At 47.8% G+C, this 16,943-nt stretch overlaps 1 protein-coding gene across 1 annotated transcript in view; it reads right to left on the bottom strand.

The window, feature by feature from the left end:
• The window catches only part of GTDC1 (glycosyltransferase like domain containing 1), a 451,648-nt gene that overhangs the window by 43,082 nt on the left and 391,623 nt on the right, over window positions 1–16,943 (bottom strand).

The raw sequence follows: 16,943 nt of genomic DNA, 5'->3' as shown, positions 1-16,943 counted from the left end.
CCAGATGACCACCGGAGGGAATCGGGGATGATCTCCCCTTACTCCCCCAGTGGTCACTAACCCCCTCCCACCCTAAAAAAAAAAACCTTTTAAAATATTTTTTGCCAGCCTCTATGCCAGCCTCAAATGTCATACCCAGCTCCATGACAGCAGTATGCAGGTCCCTGAAGCAGTTTTAGTGGGTGCAGTGCAGACCCAGGCCCATCCTCCCCTACCTGTTACACTTTTGCTGGTAAATGTGAGCCCTTCAAAACCCACCAGAAACCCACTGTACCCACATGTAGGTGCCCCCTTCACCCCTTAGGGATCTGGTAGTGTTGTATAGTTGTGGGGAGTGGGTTTTAGGGGGGGGGGGGCGGTTGGGGGTCTTAGCACCCAAGGTAAGGGAGCTATGCACCTGGGAGCAATTTCTGAAATCCACTACAGTGCCCCCTAGGGTGTCCGGCTGGTGTCCTGGCATGTCAGGGGGACCAGTGCACTACAAATGTTGGCTCCTCCCATGACCAAATGGTTTGGATTTGGTCGTTTCTGAGATGGGCGTCCTCGTTTTCCATTATCGCTGAAAATCGGGAACGACCATCTCTAAGGTCGACCTAAATTTTGCGATTTGGGCCTCCCCGACCGTATTATCGAAACGAAAGATGGACGCCCCTCTTGTTTCGATAATATGGATTTCTCCATCCCTTCGCTGGGACGTCCTGTGAGGGTGTCCTCAGGAAAACTTGTGCGCCCCTTTCGATTATGCCCCTCCACGAATACCTGACTTGCTAGGTGTGTCTTAAGGACTGGGTTGAGAACCCCTGAGCTAAGCTAACAAACTGAAAATAGCACCCTCCCCCCCATGACCATTTATTCTACTTTAAATAGGTCTCATTCTGGGAAGCTCTCCAAAGCAAATGAGGCTGATAATACTTTCAGAGTTAGGCTCCTAAATCTGCCTCTTTGAAAAGTTACTAGAGCTGAGTGCATCAATTTGTGATTCAAATTCCACTTAACTCCTTTATTTAGGAACCAAAAACGTGGATGGTAACAAGAGTGGGATTTAGAGGGGGGAAAAAGTTAGAAGCTACCACTGATTTTCAGCACTAGGCAAAAGAGGAGTGGAAGGAAAAAAGTTCCAAAACTCGCAGGAAACAACCCAATATAGTTTATTCGTCAATATACACACACAAAGGTCCACAAAGTGGTGAAGAGGTAACCCAAATGACCCTACACGGGCTGTGTTTCGGCACTGAGCCTTCCTCAGGGGTCTAGGAAAAGTGGCCACAAAATGTATTAAAATATAAACAAGTAAAAAGCAATATAGAAATGGGGTTAAGAAATGAGAATTAAAAAATAAAAAGTAAAAATAAAATTAAAAAGACAGCATGAAGTGATGAAAAATGTGGAACGTAACTACAGACTGATTGTAAATAACCAGAATGAAATATGAAATAGGAGCCATGACAAAACATTGATTGTGAGAAGTCAGAATAAAGATGAGAGCAATGATGTGTGAAAACCTAAGAAAGAGACTCCCAACATGTGCCCGATGAAAAAAAGAATAAATATTTCACATACAAACCTGGGCTAAAATAAGCTTCACAACTTCCGGAATGGTTAAATAAGAGTATATGAAAACTAAAAACAACCAGATCAACTTTTAAACTCTTACATTTAGGTGAATTTTCAGTAAAAACAAACAAACAAACAAAAAACTTATGTCCTTAAGTTTTACTGAAAGTCTGGGACCAGTGTAAAAGCCCATTTTACATAAGATGAAAATTAAAACATCCAAGTCTGGATGTACACTATTTAACTAAAGGGTCTGCTAAATGCAAAGCCTTTTTGTAAAATACTATGAGGACATGCGGGATTGGGGGGGGGGGGGAGGGAGGACATATATTTCATATCACATTCAATGCGAGCAGAAATTTTAAAAAGCTGCACATGGGATAAAAGAGAATCCTGCTCTTCTCAAATCTTCATATATGCAGCTTCTAAAAATTGCAGCTTCTGAAAATTTTGATTTCCTAACCCCCCAACACCCACAAGAACCTCCACTCACCCCACCCTTCCTAGAGCCTTTCCTGATTCTCCCTCATACCCCTCCAACAAATATTCCCATGCCTGACCTCCCTCCAGGTATTATTGAGAGCCTAATTGGTGTGAAGTGGAGAGAAAGCGAATGATACATACCTGTAGCAGGTGTGGATTGATGTCCACAGCAGCCCCCACCAACCGGAACAAAAACTTTGCGGGCGGTCCCGCACGCAGAGCACGCCCACCGCGCATGCGCGGCTGTCTTCCCACCCGTGCACGACCGTTCCCGCTCAGTTGAATGACAAGCAAAAGAATGAGTAAACGCAACTCCAAAGGGGAGGAGGGAGGGTAGGTGAGAACAATCAGCCTGCTGTCCTTGGAGAACACCTGCTACAGGTATATATCATTCGCTTTCTCCGAGGACAAGCACGCTGCTTGTTCTCATGACTGGGGTATCCCTAGCTCTCAGGCTCACTCAAAACAAGAACCCAGGTCAATTGAACCTCGCAACGGCGAGGGCATAACAGAAATTGACCTACGAAGAACAACTAACTGAGAGTGCAGCCTGACCAGAATAAATTCGGGTCCTGGAGGGTGGAGTTGGATTCAAACCCCAAACAGATTCTGCAGCACTGACTGCCCGAACCGACTGTCGTGTCGGGTATCCTGCTGTAGGAAGTAATGAGATGTGAATGTGTGGACCGATGACCACGTCGCAGCTTTGCAAATCTCTTCAATAGTGGCTGACTTCAAGTGGGCCACCGACGCTGCCATGGCTCTAACACTATGAGCCGTGACATGACCCTCAAGAGCCAGCCCAGCCTGGGCGTAAGTGAAGGAAATGCAATCTGCTAGCCAATTGGAGATGGTGCATTTCCCGACAGCGACCTCTTTCCTATTGGGGTCGAAAGAAACAAACAATTGGGCGGACTGTCTGTGGGGCTGTGTCCGCTCCAGATAGAAGGCCAACGCTCGCTTGCAGTCCAATGTGTGCAACTGACATTCAGCAGGGCGGGTATGTGGTCTGGGAAAGAATGTTGGCAAGACAATTGACTGGTTAAGATTGAACTCCGACACCACCTTTGGCAGGAACTTAGGGTGAGTGCGGAGGACTACTCTGTTATGATGAAATTTAGTATACGGAGCATGGGCTACCAGGGCTTGAAGCTCACTGACTCTATGAGCTGAAGTAACTGCCACCAAGAAAATGACCTTCCAGGTCAAGTACTTCAGATGGCAGGAATTCAGTGGCTCAAAAGGAGGTTTCATCAGCTGGGTGAGGATGACGTTGAGATCCCATGACACTGCGGGAGGCTTGACAGGGGGCCTCGACAAAAGCAAGCCTCTCATGAATCGAACGACTAAAGGCTCTCCAGAGATGGCACTAATCGCACTAAGGTGATTCCTTACTGAGTTGGTCTTGAGGCCAGACTCTGATAAGTGCAGAAGGTATTCAAGCAGGTTGTGTGCAGGACAAGAGCGAGGTTCTAGGGCCTTGCTCTCACACCAAACGACAAACCTCCTCCACTTGAAAAAGTAACTCTTTTTAGTGGAATCCTTTCTAGAGGCAAGCAAGACGCGGGAGACACCCTCAGACAGCCCCAACGAAGCAAAGTCTACGCTCTCAACATCCAGGCCGTGAGAGCCAGAGACTGAAGGTTGGGGTGCAGAAGCGCTCCGTCGTTCTGCGAAATGAGAGTCGGAAAACACTCCAATCTCCACGGTTCTTCGGAGGACAACTCCAGAAGTAGAGGGAACCAGATCTGACGGGGCCAAAAAGGCGCTATCAGAATCATGGTGCCGTGGTCTTGCTTGAGCTTCAGTAAGGTCTTCCCCACCAAAGGTATGGGAGGATAAGCATACAGGAGGCCGGTCCCCCAATGGAGGAGAAAGGCATCCGACGCTAGTCTGCCGTGTGCCTGTAGTCTGGAACAGAACAGAAGCAGCTTGTGGTTGGTCTGAGAGGCGAAAAGGTCCACCAAGGGAGTGCCCCACTCTCGGAAGATCTTGCGTACTACTCTGGAATGGAGCGACCACTTGTGCGGTTGCATGACTCTGCTCAGTCTGTCGGCCAGACTGTTGTTTACACCTGCCAGGTATGTGGCTTGAAGAAGCATGCCGAACTGGCAGGCCCAACGCCACATCCCGACGGCTTCCTGACACAGGAGGCGAGATCCGGTGCCCCCCTGCTTGTTGATGTAATACATTGCAACCTGATTGTCTGTCCGAATTTGGATAATTTGACAGGACAGCCGATCTCTGAAGGCCTTCAGTGCGTTCCAGACCGCTTGGAGCTCCAGGAGGTTGATCTGAAGATCCTGTTCCTGGAGGGACCACAGTCCCTGGGTGTGAAGCCCATCGACATGAGCTCTCCACCCCAGGCAAGATGCATCAGTCGTCAGCACTTTCGTGGGCTGCGGAATTTGGAATGGACGTCCCAGGGTCAAACTGGTCCGAAGTGTCTACCAGTGCAGCGAATTGCGACAACTGAGGGACAGGCGGATGACATCTTCTAGATTCCCGGTGGCTTGGCACCACTGGGAAGCTAGGGTCCATTGAGCAGATCTCATGTGAAGACGAGCCATGGGAGTCACATGAACTGTAGAGGCCATATGACCTAGGAGTCTCAACATCTGCCGAGCTGTGACCTGCTGAGACGCTCTGGTCTGGGAAGCGAGGGACAGGAGGTTGTGGGCCCTCGCTTCGGGAAGAAAGGCCTGAGCCGTCTGTGAATTCAGCAGAGCTCCTATGAATTCCAGAGATTGGACTGGCTGGAGATGGGACTTTGGGTAATTTATCACAAACCCCAGCAGCTCCAGGAGGTGAATAGTGCACTGCATGGACCGGAGAGCCCCTGCCTCCGAGGTGTTCTTGACCAGCCAATCGTCGAGATATGGGAACACGTGCACTCCCAGCTTGCGTAGATACGCCGCAACCACCACGAGGCACTTCGTGAACACCTGTGGGGCAGAGGCGAGCCCAAAGGGCAGCACACAATACTGAAAGTGCCGTGTCCCCAGGCGGAATCTGAGATACTGTCTGTGAGCTGGCAGTATCGGGATGTGGGTATAAGCGTCCTTTAAATCCAGGGAGCATAGCCAATCGTCTTTCTGAATCATGGGGAGAAGGGTGCCCAAGGAAAGCATCCTGAACTTTTCTTTGACCAGGTATTTGTTCAGGCCTCTCAGGTCTTGGATAGGGCGCATTCCCCCCTGTTTTCTTTTCCACAAGGAAGTACCTGGAATAGAATCCCTGCCCTTCCTGCCCGGGTGGTACGGGCTCGACCGCATTGGCGCTGAGAAGGGCGGAGAGTTCCTCTGCAAGTACCTGCTTGTGATGGGAGGTGAAGGATTGAGCACCCGGTGGGCAATTTGGTGGAGTGGAGGCCAAATTCAGGGCGTATCCGCACCGCACTATTTGGAGAACCCACTGGTCGGAGGTTATAAGAGGCCACCTTTGGTGAAAAGCTTTCAACCTCCCCCCGACCGGCAGGCCGTCCGGTACGGACACTTTGATGGCGGCTATGTTCCCATGGATCCAGTCAAAAGCCCGTCCCCGGCTTTTGCTGTGGAGGCGCAGGGGGCTGCTTAGGCGCACACTGTTGACGGGAACGAGCGCGCTGGGACTGTCCCTGTGCCTGAGGAGGCCTTCGGGCCGGCTGGGTGTACCTACGCTTGTTATAGGCTAGGGCGCAGCCTGACTGGCCCGGGAAAAACGTCCACCTATAGAAGTGGATGCTGAAGGCGCCCGGTGGGAGAGCTTGTCGAGGGCGGTTTCCCGCTGGTGTAGTTGGTCCACCAACTGCTCGACCTTCTCGCCGAAAATGTTATCCCCCCCGCAAGGGACATCAGCCAGGCGTTGCTGGGTGCGGTTGTCCAAGTCAGAGGCACGCAGCCAGGAGAGTCTGCGCATCACTATACCTTGGGCCGCAGCTCGAGATGCCACATCACAGGTGTCATATATACCCCTGGACAGGAACTTTCTACACGCCTTCAGCTGCCTGACCACCTCCTGAAAAGACCTGGACTGCTCCGGAGGGAGCTTATCGACCAGGTCCGCCAGTTGCTTCACATTGTTCCGCATGTGAATGCTCGTGTAGAGCTGGTACGACTGGATGCGGGTCACGAACATGGAAGGTTGGTAGGCCTTCCTCCCAAACGAGTCCAGAGTGCGAGACTCCCGCCCCGGGGGCGCCGAGGCGGTTTCCCTCGAACTCCGTGCCCTCTTGAGAGCAGAGTCCACGACCGCCGAGTCATGAGGCAATTGGGGCCGCATTAACTCAGGGTCAGAGTGGATTCTGTATTGGGACTCCACTTTCTTGGGAATGGTGGGGTTAGATAATGGCTTCTGCCAGTTCCGAAGCAGTGTCTCTTTGAGGACATTGTGCAACGGTACCGTGGAAGACTCTCTAGGTGGTGATGGATAGTCGAGGACCTCGAGCATCTCAGCCCTCAGCTCATCCACAGAGACCACGGGGAAGGAAATGCATATAGACATATCCCTGACAAAGGAGGCAAAGGAGAGGCTCTCAGTGGGCGAGAGCTTCCTCTCCGGTGAAGGAGTGGGGTCGGATGGAAGGCCCTCAGACTCCTCTGAGGAGAAATATCTGGGGTCCTCCTCCTCCCCCACGAGGCCTCTTCCTCGGTGTCGGACATGAGCTCTTTCAGCTCAGACCTGAACCGGGCCCGTCTCGACTGCGAGGAACCACGTCCTCGATGGTGGCGTCGAGCGGTGGACTCCCGTGCCAGCGGGGATGAAGCTCCCTCCATCGACAGGGATTCCACTTGCGTGGCGGTTGACACCGGTACCGCAAGCGGCGTCGGTGTCGGAGGCCTCAGCATTGGGCTGTAGCACGCCGGCGCCTCCATCAATGGCGCCGGGGGCGCAAGCACCCCCGGAGCCAGCAAGGCCTGGTGCATCAGCCCTTCCAGAATCCCTGGAAGGATGGCTCGGAGGCACTCGTCTAGGCCCGCTGTCGGGAAAGGCAGGGGGGCCGGTGTGGGTGCCGGTGCCGGAAGCTGCTCGGGTCCAGGAGACGGTACCGAAGCACCCATGGACTGACGCAGCGACACCTCTTCGACCGAGGGGGAACGCTCCTCTCGGCACCGCCATTTCCTCGGTGTCGATTCATCTCTGGAAGCGCCGGAACTAGCAGTCCCGTGAACCGTGGGCGACCGATGCCGATGCTTCTTTGGTTTCTTTCGGTGCCCATCATCGACGCTCGGTGGCAGAGATGAAGAGGAGGTAGAACCCCCCCGGCCTCGAGGGATCGGGTCTGACAGGGTTCGGTCCCGATGACCCTGGGTAGAGGGAGTGGCCGGGGCCGACTGCCTGCGCGGCCGCTCACCCCCGCCGTCGCCGGAGGTCCGACGGGCCAGCGGTACCTGTGCTCCTGGGGTCAATGCCATCATCGGGGTCGATTTCGTCGACATCGGTACCGGTACTGAAGACCCGGCCGTCGACACTGATGCCGTTGATGTCGAAGGGCCGGCGCAAGTTCCAAAAAGTTGGTCCCGACGAACTTGCCTCGCCACCTGTGTCCGCTTTCGCAATCCGAGACACAAGGTGCACGTCTTGGTATTATGCTCCGGGCCAAGGCACTGGAGGCACCAAGTGTGAGTATCGGTTTGCGAGATGTGCCGGCCGCACCGACCACACTTCTTGAATCCACTCGGGACCTTCGAGGACATCGACGGAAAAATCACGTCGGCAAAGTCAAAGTCGTTGATGGTGGCGGTGAAAAGCACACCTGAAAAAGAAATGACCGAGCGGCCGCAAGGCCGGAACGAAGTGCCCCCGCGCTAAGATGACGAGGGGACAAACAAACTTCTTCTTCTTTTTTTTTTTTTGATAAGAAAAAACAGAAAAGATGCGCGAACGCGCACGAAAAAGAAAATTTGCGGCTAGGCCGCAATCCGGTTTCCAGGGCTGACCAAGAGAGAGACGGTAACACGTCTGTCCTCAGCGCGGAATTGAAAAAAACTGAGCGGGAACGGTCGCGCACGGGCGGGAAGACGGCCGCGCATGCACGGTGGGCGTGCCCTGCATGCGGGACCGCCCGCAAAGTTTTTGTTCCGGTTGGTGGGGGCTGCCGTGGACGTCAACCCAGTTGTGAGAACAAGCAGCCTGCTTGTCCTCGGAGAAGGAATAATCTCCAATCACTCCTGCTCCTTCTGGCACTGGGTTCAAAATGGTTCCAGCCAATCCCTAGTGGTATTTTTGTGGTACTACCAGTAGAGCACTAGCGTTCAACTGGCACTATTTCCTGCTTGGCACCAGAAGGAGCAGGAATGACTGCAGATTGCTCCTATTCCCTACTTGACAGCAGGGAGATCTTCATTAAGAGTCTGGGAAGGGTTTACAGTGGGGCTATTCATGAAGGAACTGCCTTTCCTGGAGTGGTGTGAGGGGGTTCCAAAGAAAATCATGCTGAAGTCTTGGAGATGTTGGGGGTATTTGGGGAAGGCTCAAGTTGTTTTTTTTTTCTTTTTTGGGAGGGGGGATTCATATTCATATCTGGTTGTGCAAGGATGGGAGAGTGCTATTAATGTCAGTGAATTCAGAGATGGGTGGAAGGCTACTAATGTTGGAGGGTACAGGACGTGAGCGATGGCTAATGCTGAAGTTGAGGGGGAGGGGGAATACACATCTAAGTTTTCAGCCCACCCAAAACACATCCTCTTAAAATATCTATCTGCTTGAGGATTTCCATGTGTAAATAGTGGCTTTCTAAAATCACAATTTGCATGTGAAGATGATTTATTTATTTATTTGCTGCATTTGTATCCCACATTTTCCCACCTATTTGCAGGCTCGATGTGGCTTACAATATGTTATAAAGATAATCACACTAATGGAATAAGAATTTCAGAATATTGTTACAAATAAGGTGCATAGATGATCTATTTGCACATTGAGATGCTTATAAAGTAACCTCCTTATTAGGGCTCTGTTTACTAAGGTGCCCTAGCATTTTTACCACGCTAACACTAGAGACACCCATAGGAATATATGGGTGTTTCTAGCATTAGCGTGCGTTAAAAACGCTAGCGTGCCTAAAGCATGGCTTAGTAAACAGGGACCTTAACATATTAAATTTAGGTGCTCAATTCTTTTTAAATATTAGGCCTAATAAGTGCTACATTTCTCATTTAACCCTCCATGTTAATCTCTCTCTGCGTTCTACTACTCTTCTAGTACCATTTCCTTCTTCACTGAACCAGATTCTTTTATTTATTATGTTCTTCACCTCCACTACCAATCCTCCAGCTTGGTGACTAATATTTTCACAGCTATATCTTCTTAAGCATTTAAATTCCTCTCATTTGACCTTATATTCTACTGTAATATTTCCATGTTTTTTAAACAATTTCTTGCCCAGCACTTTCCAACCATGGTGTCCCATTTTTATTCGTGTCTGATCCTTCCTCATCTTCCCCCTCTTACTCTAAAACTTACCCACACCGGGCTATTTGAGATCTTGATCCTGCTAACCTTTTATTTTTCTGCTGCATTCATTCTCTCTCTCCTTTCAGTTATTCAGTTTGTTGAGCCATCTGCTTCCAATTCAGTTCTTTTATCTCTTCTGATACACATTGCTTTATTACTGCCCCTAAATTCCAACTTTCCCCATCCCAATACTGATTTAAAGTCACTGCTACATCCCCAGCTCAGAGGGTTCCTGCCCTAGTAATGCTTACTGCTGCATATCTGTTATTCACACTATTTCTCTACTTTGTTCTCTAAACTATATTTAACAAGCTAAACCCTGCTATTACAGAACCCTTATCTCCTTGTCATCCGATAACTCCTGCCAACTCCTTCACGTCTTTAATTCACTCCTTCCTAACCCTTCTCCACAAATCTGACCTACTTTAACATGTAAATGTCTTTACAATTTCTTTCTTGCTAAATTCTCTTAAATCACTTATCTCTTATCACCTTGCCTTTCCTCTTTGACTCTTGTTCTCTTTACTCTTCCCACTCTGACTACCAACCAGAAAACCTGTTTCATGTCTCAAATTCCACTGCTTCCCTTACTGATCCTGTTGCCATTCTTTTCCTCTTAATTAACCTTGATCCTTTCTTTCATCTTGGTGGTAAGAACATAAGAACTGTCATACTAGGTCAGTACAAAGGCTCATCTATCCCAATTTCCTGTTTCCAGCAGTTGCCAGTGTACGTCAAAAGTACTTGGGTAGAATCCCAAAAAGTAGCAAGAATCCATACTACCTAACCCCAGGAATAAGCAATGGCTTTCTTCAGGTCTACTTTAATAACAGTTTATGGACTTGACCTCCCGGGATTCATCTAAACTATTTTAAAACAGAGCTACACTTACTGTTTTTACCACATCCTCTGACAATGAGTTCCAGAGCTTAATTATGAAAAAAATATTGCCTCCTGTTTGTTTTAAGTGTACTATGTAACTGCATGGCATGTCCTCATATTGAACTCTTATCTCATTTGATTTTTTTAATTCTCAGTTTTAAAGTAGCATCTGCTTTCATCTTAAGAAACCTTCACACAACCATTAAATAGTTCCAGACTAGGCTGGTGTTACAGTGCCAGGGCAAATATGCGGCAGGGGGCACCAAAACCCACCCACAGGCTGTATCTCAGCTTCGGACTTGGAGTACCCTGTGGCATGGGGACCAAGGGCAATTATCCTTTTTGCACTCCCTAATATCAGCCCTAGCACCAGCTCCTTGATCTTTTGGCCAGTCTGTGTTTCATCCTTACTATCTCTACAGAGACCATTTTAGCATTTCAGTTAGCTGGTGTACAAATTTTTAAAATAAATAAATATTCTCCTTTAGTTGATCTATCTTTTGCCTTCAATATAGTCTATCACTCTCTTCAGTTAAATACCATCTCTTCTTTGGGAATATTAGGATAGGGGTTTGAGTAGCATTCATTTCTCTCCAGTTCCTGTTTTTGCTCAATTCCTTGTCAGAACAGCCCATCCAGTCTGCCCAACAGTCACATTCATTATCAAGTCATGATTAAACCAACAATGAATGGGATATAAACTACTTGATCACTGTCTCTCTTTGGTATTTCTGGGACATAGACCTGCCTGGCCCTGTCCGAAGTATCCAACTACTGAAGTTGCCGTTGAAGCCCACTCCAGCCTATCCGAATCCATCTTGTCAATTGCGGGACACAGACTGTAAAGGTCTGCCTGGCACTGCCCTCACATTCCAAATTATTGGAGTTTCTGTTCAAGCCCTCTCCAGCCGATCCTAAACTGGATTGCCATATATGGGACCCAGACCGTACAAGCCTGCCCAGCACTGGACTTTGTTCTTCACAACCAGAGTCATCATCTAAAGTGCCAGTCGACATGTAAACACATATGCAACCATTTAAGACTCCGTTCCTTTTATCTTGCTGTGCCTCATGCCTGGAATAGACTTCCCGAGCCTGTACGTCTAGCCCCGTCTTTGGCCGTTTTCAAGTCCAAACTTAAAGCCCACCTCTTTACCACTGCTTTTGACTCCTAACCAATACTCACTTGCGGTCCTTTTATCCTCACCTCTTTATTCCCTTTTATCCTCACCTCTTTATTCCTTTCCCTTATTGTTCGGTCTGTTTACCTGTCTTATCTAGATTGTAAGCTCTTTGAGCAGGGACTGTCTTTTTTGTGTATGGTGTACAGCGCTGCGTATGCCTTGTAGCGCTATAGAAATGATAAGTAGTAGTAGTTTTGTAAGTTCTAGCTCCATTTTCCAGATTTTCAAGTTTATGATGAACTAAATTAGTCCCTTGCAGTAATTTAGTTTCCACCTCCTTTATTTGGAAGATTGAAGTTTCAACCACTTTAAGTTGATTTTCAGTCTAGACTGAACAGAATCAATTACCAATTCTCCCATCACTATGCTAAATGAAACCTCTTCCCCAGGCAAATTCACTTCAGCAGCTTCCAAAGCAAATGGGAGGCCCAGTACTCTAGGGGATCTCTCCTCTAGGTGCGCAGCTACGTTGGACCTTGTCCCTGCAAGGCTGCATCAGAGACCCCGACTTCTGATGCTCTGGCAGCTGCTATTCCCAATGTACACATTGCTACCAGAATCTGTAGAGGACTATACGGGCTGGGACTCCTCTCCGAAACGGCCGCAGATACGCCCATTGGAACTGCAGGAGTCACAGGGTAAACCCCTGATCTTTCCTTTCCTTTCGGCATTCAAGGAACCAAAGAAAAGCTCCGGAGCACAACAAAACGCGACTACCTAGACTGCCATCTTGGACATGCCCCCAATGCTGCTCCAGCTCTAGCTCTCTTTTTCAACTGCTCTTACCATTAATATGTTGATGAAAAGTGACTCGATTTTACTTCTTTCTCTTCTTCCTCTGTTTTCTCCAATCTCTTCTCTTTCAGATGTTGCTGCTACCTGAACTCATGTCTACTTATTTCAAAACAAAATGAATGTATATCCCATCAAACTCTTAAGTCTACTACTCCTGGCTTCTACCATAGAATGAGAAATTATGGAAAATGGGTTATTGTAAAAAGCTGAAGAGAAAATTGCTCAAAATATATGTGAGAAATACCTTCCACTGAGAGAGCGAGAGACACTTGGAACAGACTGCTATAAGAGCCAAACAGCTGCAGAATCCAAGCACGCATGATGGTAAATAAATCCTAATAAATAAAAATAATAAATTTACACTAGAAGGCCTTAGTGGCAGAGGGAGGGAAAAGAATATGGGGCTCATTTTTGAAAGAGAAAAACGTCTAACGTGGCATAAAGCAGCATTTGGACGTTTTTCTCATAAAACAGTCCAAATCAGTATTTTCAAAACCTATTTTTAGATGTTTTTCTATGAAGACCATCAGAAGTGTGTTCAAATCACAACGGGGCATTTCGAAGGTGGGATTAATGTGTGCATAACTGGATGTTTTACAGCCATAATGGAACAAGACAAAAATGTCCAGGACTAAAACCAAGATGACCACTGGAGGGAATCAGGGGTGACCCCCAATACCCGCCCCAGTGGTCACTGACCCCTTCCACCTCCAAATAATGTGAATAAAAATATGACTTACAACCTCTATGACAGTCTCAGATGTTAAAGTCAGGTTTATTAGAGAAGCATTCAGGTCCATGAAGTAGTGTAGTGGTCAGTGCAGTGCATAGTGAGGGATCTAGGTCCCTCTCTCCCTCCTCCCGTCACATTTGTGGTGGAAACTGCGACTCCTCCCAAGGTCACCAAAACCCTACTGTACCCACATATGTGTGCTCCCTTCACCCATAAGGACTATTGTAGTGGTGTACAGTGGGGGACAGTGGGTTTTGGAGGGCCCAGGAGACAAGATAAGGGAGCAAAGGTGAGATGTGTACCTGGGAGCATTTTTATGAAGCGCAAAAAAGTGCCCTCTAGGGTCCCCCATTGCTCTCCGGAGATCCAAAACAGATCAGGTGGCCCGAGGAAAACTGATCACGCTAGGTGGTTTGGCAGACAGCACAATCTGCCTTGTGCTCAGTCCTGTCCTAATTAGATTGTAAGCTCTGTTGAGCAGGGACTGTCTCTTCATGTTCAAGTGTATAGCGCTGTGTACGTCTAGTAGCGCTATAGAAATAAGTAGTAGTAGTTTGCAAAATTATGTCCTATGCCCCCCCCCCCCCCCCCCCCCCCCCCCCCAGGCCCTCTGGTTGTTAGCACATGCAAATAAATGACCAAATCGAGGCATTGGGTAGATGGTCCTCAGACAGATTCAAGCTTTACACTAGGCACAATCCCCTTCCCCTGTGGCACTCTACATATAGGCATAAGAACCAGCTAAACCGTATATAGGCATAAGAATCCCAGGAGTTATAGATCACCTAGAAGTTATATACATTGAGTTAGAGCATTAGATATCCCATTACAAATAATGGGCTACAAGGAGTTTTTCATTCCTTGTCTTATGCATTGTCTGTTTCACGCAGGTTTGCTATACGTATGGATTCTTGGCCATTTCTTTGTGCACTGGGCCCACAGAAGAGCACCTGCCTACCAGTTGGGCTGGGACTCGGTCTGTCTGCATCAGCGCTACACTGGTTTGGTCTGGCCAGCACGGTATGAGGTGGGATCAACTCTTGTCACAGGTGTTTTGCACGGCTGTAGGAGAATCAGCTCCCCCTGGGGAATGCTCATCCACTTGGGCGGCAATGACCTTATATTAACCCACTGCATCATGGAAATTTGGAGGTGATGTCCTACTACTCACGTGTTATGGTCCCACATCATACCGTGATGTGTATGGAAAGGGGAAAAGTCCCACTGGACAAGACGCAAAACTGACAGGTGGATGCACAAGTTCATGGTAGCTCCATATGGCACTGCTATTACACATGACAGTTTAACAGAGGATTGTCCGGGTCTGTATCGTCCTGACGGCACACATCTTTTGGCTATAGGTTTGGACATTTTCAATAATAACATTCAGGAAGCTATTGAAACTCTACCATTGAGGGAAGGCCACAGCATTTGACCCCAAGTGGGTGGGGAGCTCACGACAAAATGAGGTGTCACTGCTGTGATCTGTGGCAGGAAAACCCCACGAGCCAGTAGAAAAAGGAGCCATTCGGAACAGCAATTCATGGTATAAGAATCCCCTAGAATGCAGATAACTGAGAAGGGGGCCACCCTACTCTTATATGGAGGAGGGGGGATACAATCAAAGTAAAGCAGACAAACAAAAGATAGTAGCAAATGCTAACGCTAAGATCAGGTAATGCAATATTAAATGAAAACAAGCATTAGCCTATACTACTACTACTGAAAAGACGTTATTATAGGAGAAAAGCCCTCAGAAACGTGGAGGGGCATAATCGAACGGAGCGCCCAAGTTTTCCTGAGGGCGTCCCACAGAACGGCCCCATGAAGGGGCGGGAAAACCTCTATTATCAAAACAAGATGGGCGTCCATCTTTCATTTCGATAATATGGTCGGGGACGCCCAAATCTCAACATTTAGGTCGAACTTTGAGATGGTTGACCTAGTTGAGATGGTCGACCCTGTTTTTCAGTGATAATGGTAACCGAGGACGCCCATCTCAAAAAGGACCAAATCCAAGGCATTTGGTCGTGGGAGGAGCCAGCATTTGTAGTGCACTGGTCCCCCTGACATGCCAGGACACCAACCTGGCACCCTAGGGGGCACTACTTTAGATTTCACAAATTGCTCCCAGCTGCATAGCTCCCTTACCTTGGGTGCTGAGCCCCCCAACACCCCCCCCCCAAAAAAAAAAAACCCACTCCCCACAACTGTACACCACTACCATAGCCCTAAGGGGTGAAGGGGGGCACCTACATGTGGGTACAGTGGGTTTCGGGTGGGTTTTGAAGGGCTAACATTTACCAGCACAAGTGTAACAGATAGGGGGGGATGGGCCTGGGTCTGCCTGCCTGAAGTACACTGCACCCACTAAAACTGCTCCAGGGACCTGCATACTGCTGTCATGGAGCTGGGTATGACATTTGAGGCTGGCATAGAGGCTGGCAAAAAAAGTTTAAAAATTATTTTTTAGGGTGAGAGGGGGTTGGTGACCACTAGGGGAGTAAGGGGATGTCATCTCCAATTCCCTCCGGTGGTCATCTGGTCAGTTTGGGCACCTTTTTGAGGCTTGGTCATGAAAAAAATGGACCAAGTCGACCAAATGCTCGTCAGGGACGCCCTTCTTTTTTCCATTATCGGCCGAGAACGCCCATCCCTTAAGCATGCTCCAGTTCCGCCTTCGCTACGCCTCCGACACGCCCCCATGAACAGAACAGACAAAGTTTTTCAAAGATGATGTCAATCATAGAACTTTTGCTTTAAAACATTTTAGCAATTGTTTATCTGACCATGTGGTATATACGATCACATGTCCATGCTCAAAAATTTACGTGGGAATGACAACTCGACAATTAAAAGTGAGACTGCTTGAGCATCGCTCAAATATAAGGAGAGCAGTTCTTAAAGTACCTTTAGTGGACCACTGCATTAAGTCACAAGACGTTTTTGAGGAAATGAAATGTTGTGTATTGGACAGGATTGAACCTCTCAGCTGAGGGGGAGACAGAAAATTAATGTTACAACGCTGTGAGGCTAAGTGGATTTTTCACCTGAGAAGTTTAGAACTTTTCAGTTTAAAATAGCAGTGTGGACCGGCATGTGTTCTATTAGTAATCATAAATTGAATTTTTTGAAGATTCATTTTTCTGAAAGCAATTTTCTATCCAGTTCCATTTAGTTGGATTCATCAAGGGCGTGGTTATGAAAATGGACTAATCACGTCGCAGTATTTAAATGTCTAGAATTGGAGTCTGACGTATTAGCGCCATTTTCAAGTACAAGAGGGAAGAGACAATGTAGGTGTTCAAGAGGATTGTATGTGCTGAAATCGAAAAGGTAAGTATATTTTGAAACTAAAGAGTCTTTTTCTCTTTTCAGATGTCATTGTTTTGGCGTCTTGATCGTAAGCACTGGTTCCTGATGAAGCCTCAATAGGGGTGAAACAGTGGCCCCGTAGGACTTTGAAAGCTAAGTGCTGGCTTTTCTCCTTTCTTAGAAAAGTTTATTTTGTTGTACAAACATAGTAAAAGATTAAAAGATAAACAAAGAAAAAACACAACAAACAAAGAAAACGGAGTTTTTGCCTGATGATAGAAACAAAAGAGTGGTTTGTAATACTGAACCATATTATTCTAAAGGCTACAGTCCTTTAGTTTCTGAGGGCTTTTCTCCTATAATAACGTCTTTTCAGCAATTGTGAGCGGTATAGGCTAATGCTTGTTTTAATTTAGTAAAACAAAAGATAGTCACTGAATCTTACAGAGCTTTTAATGGTTGGGAGTGAGTACATGAGCAGCAGCAGTAAGCTTGTTTTGGTGGCTCCATACAACTAAACAGCGTGAGAGACCCAGCTTGTACAGCTGGGCTTTGACATCATC

Source organism: Microcaecilia unicolor, chromosome 7, assembly GCF_901765095.1.
Source record: "Microcaecilia unicolor chromosome 7, aMicUni1.1, whole genome shotgun sequence".
NCBI classification, from domain to species: domain Eukaryota; kingdom Metazoa; phylum Chordata; class Amphibia; order Gymnophiona; family Siphonopidae; genus Microcaecilia; species Microcaecilia unicolor.
This window is presented reverse-complemented; position numbering and strand designations above follow the sequence as displayed.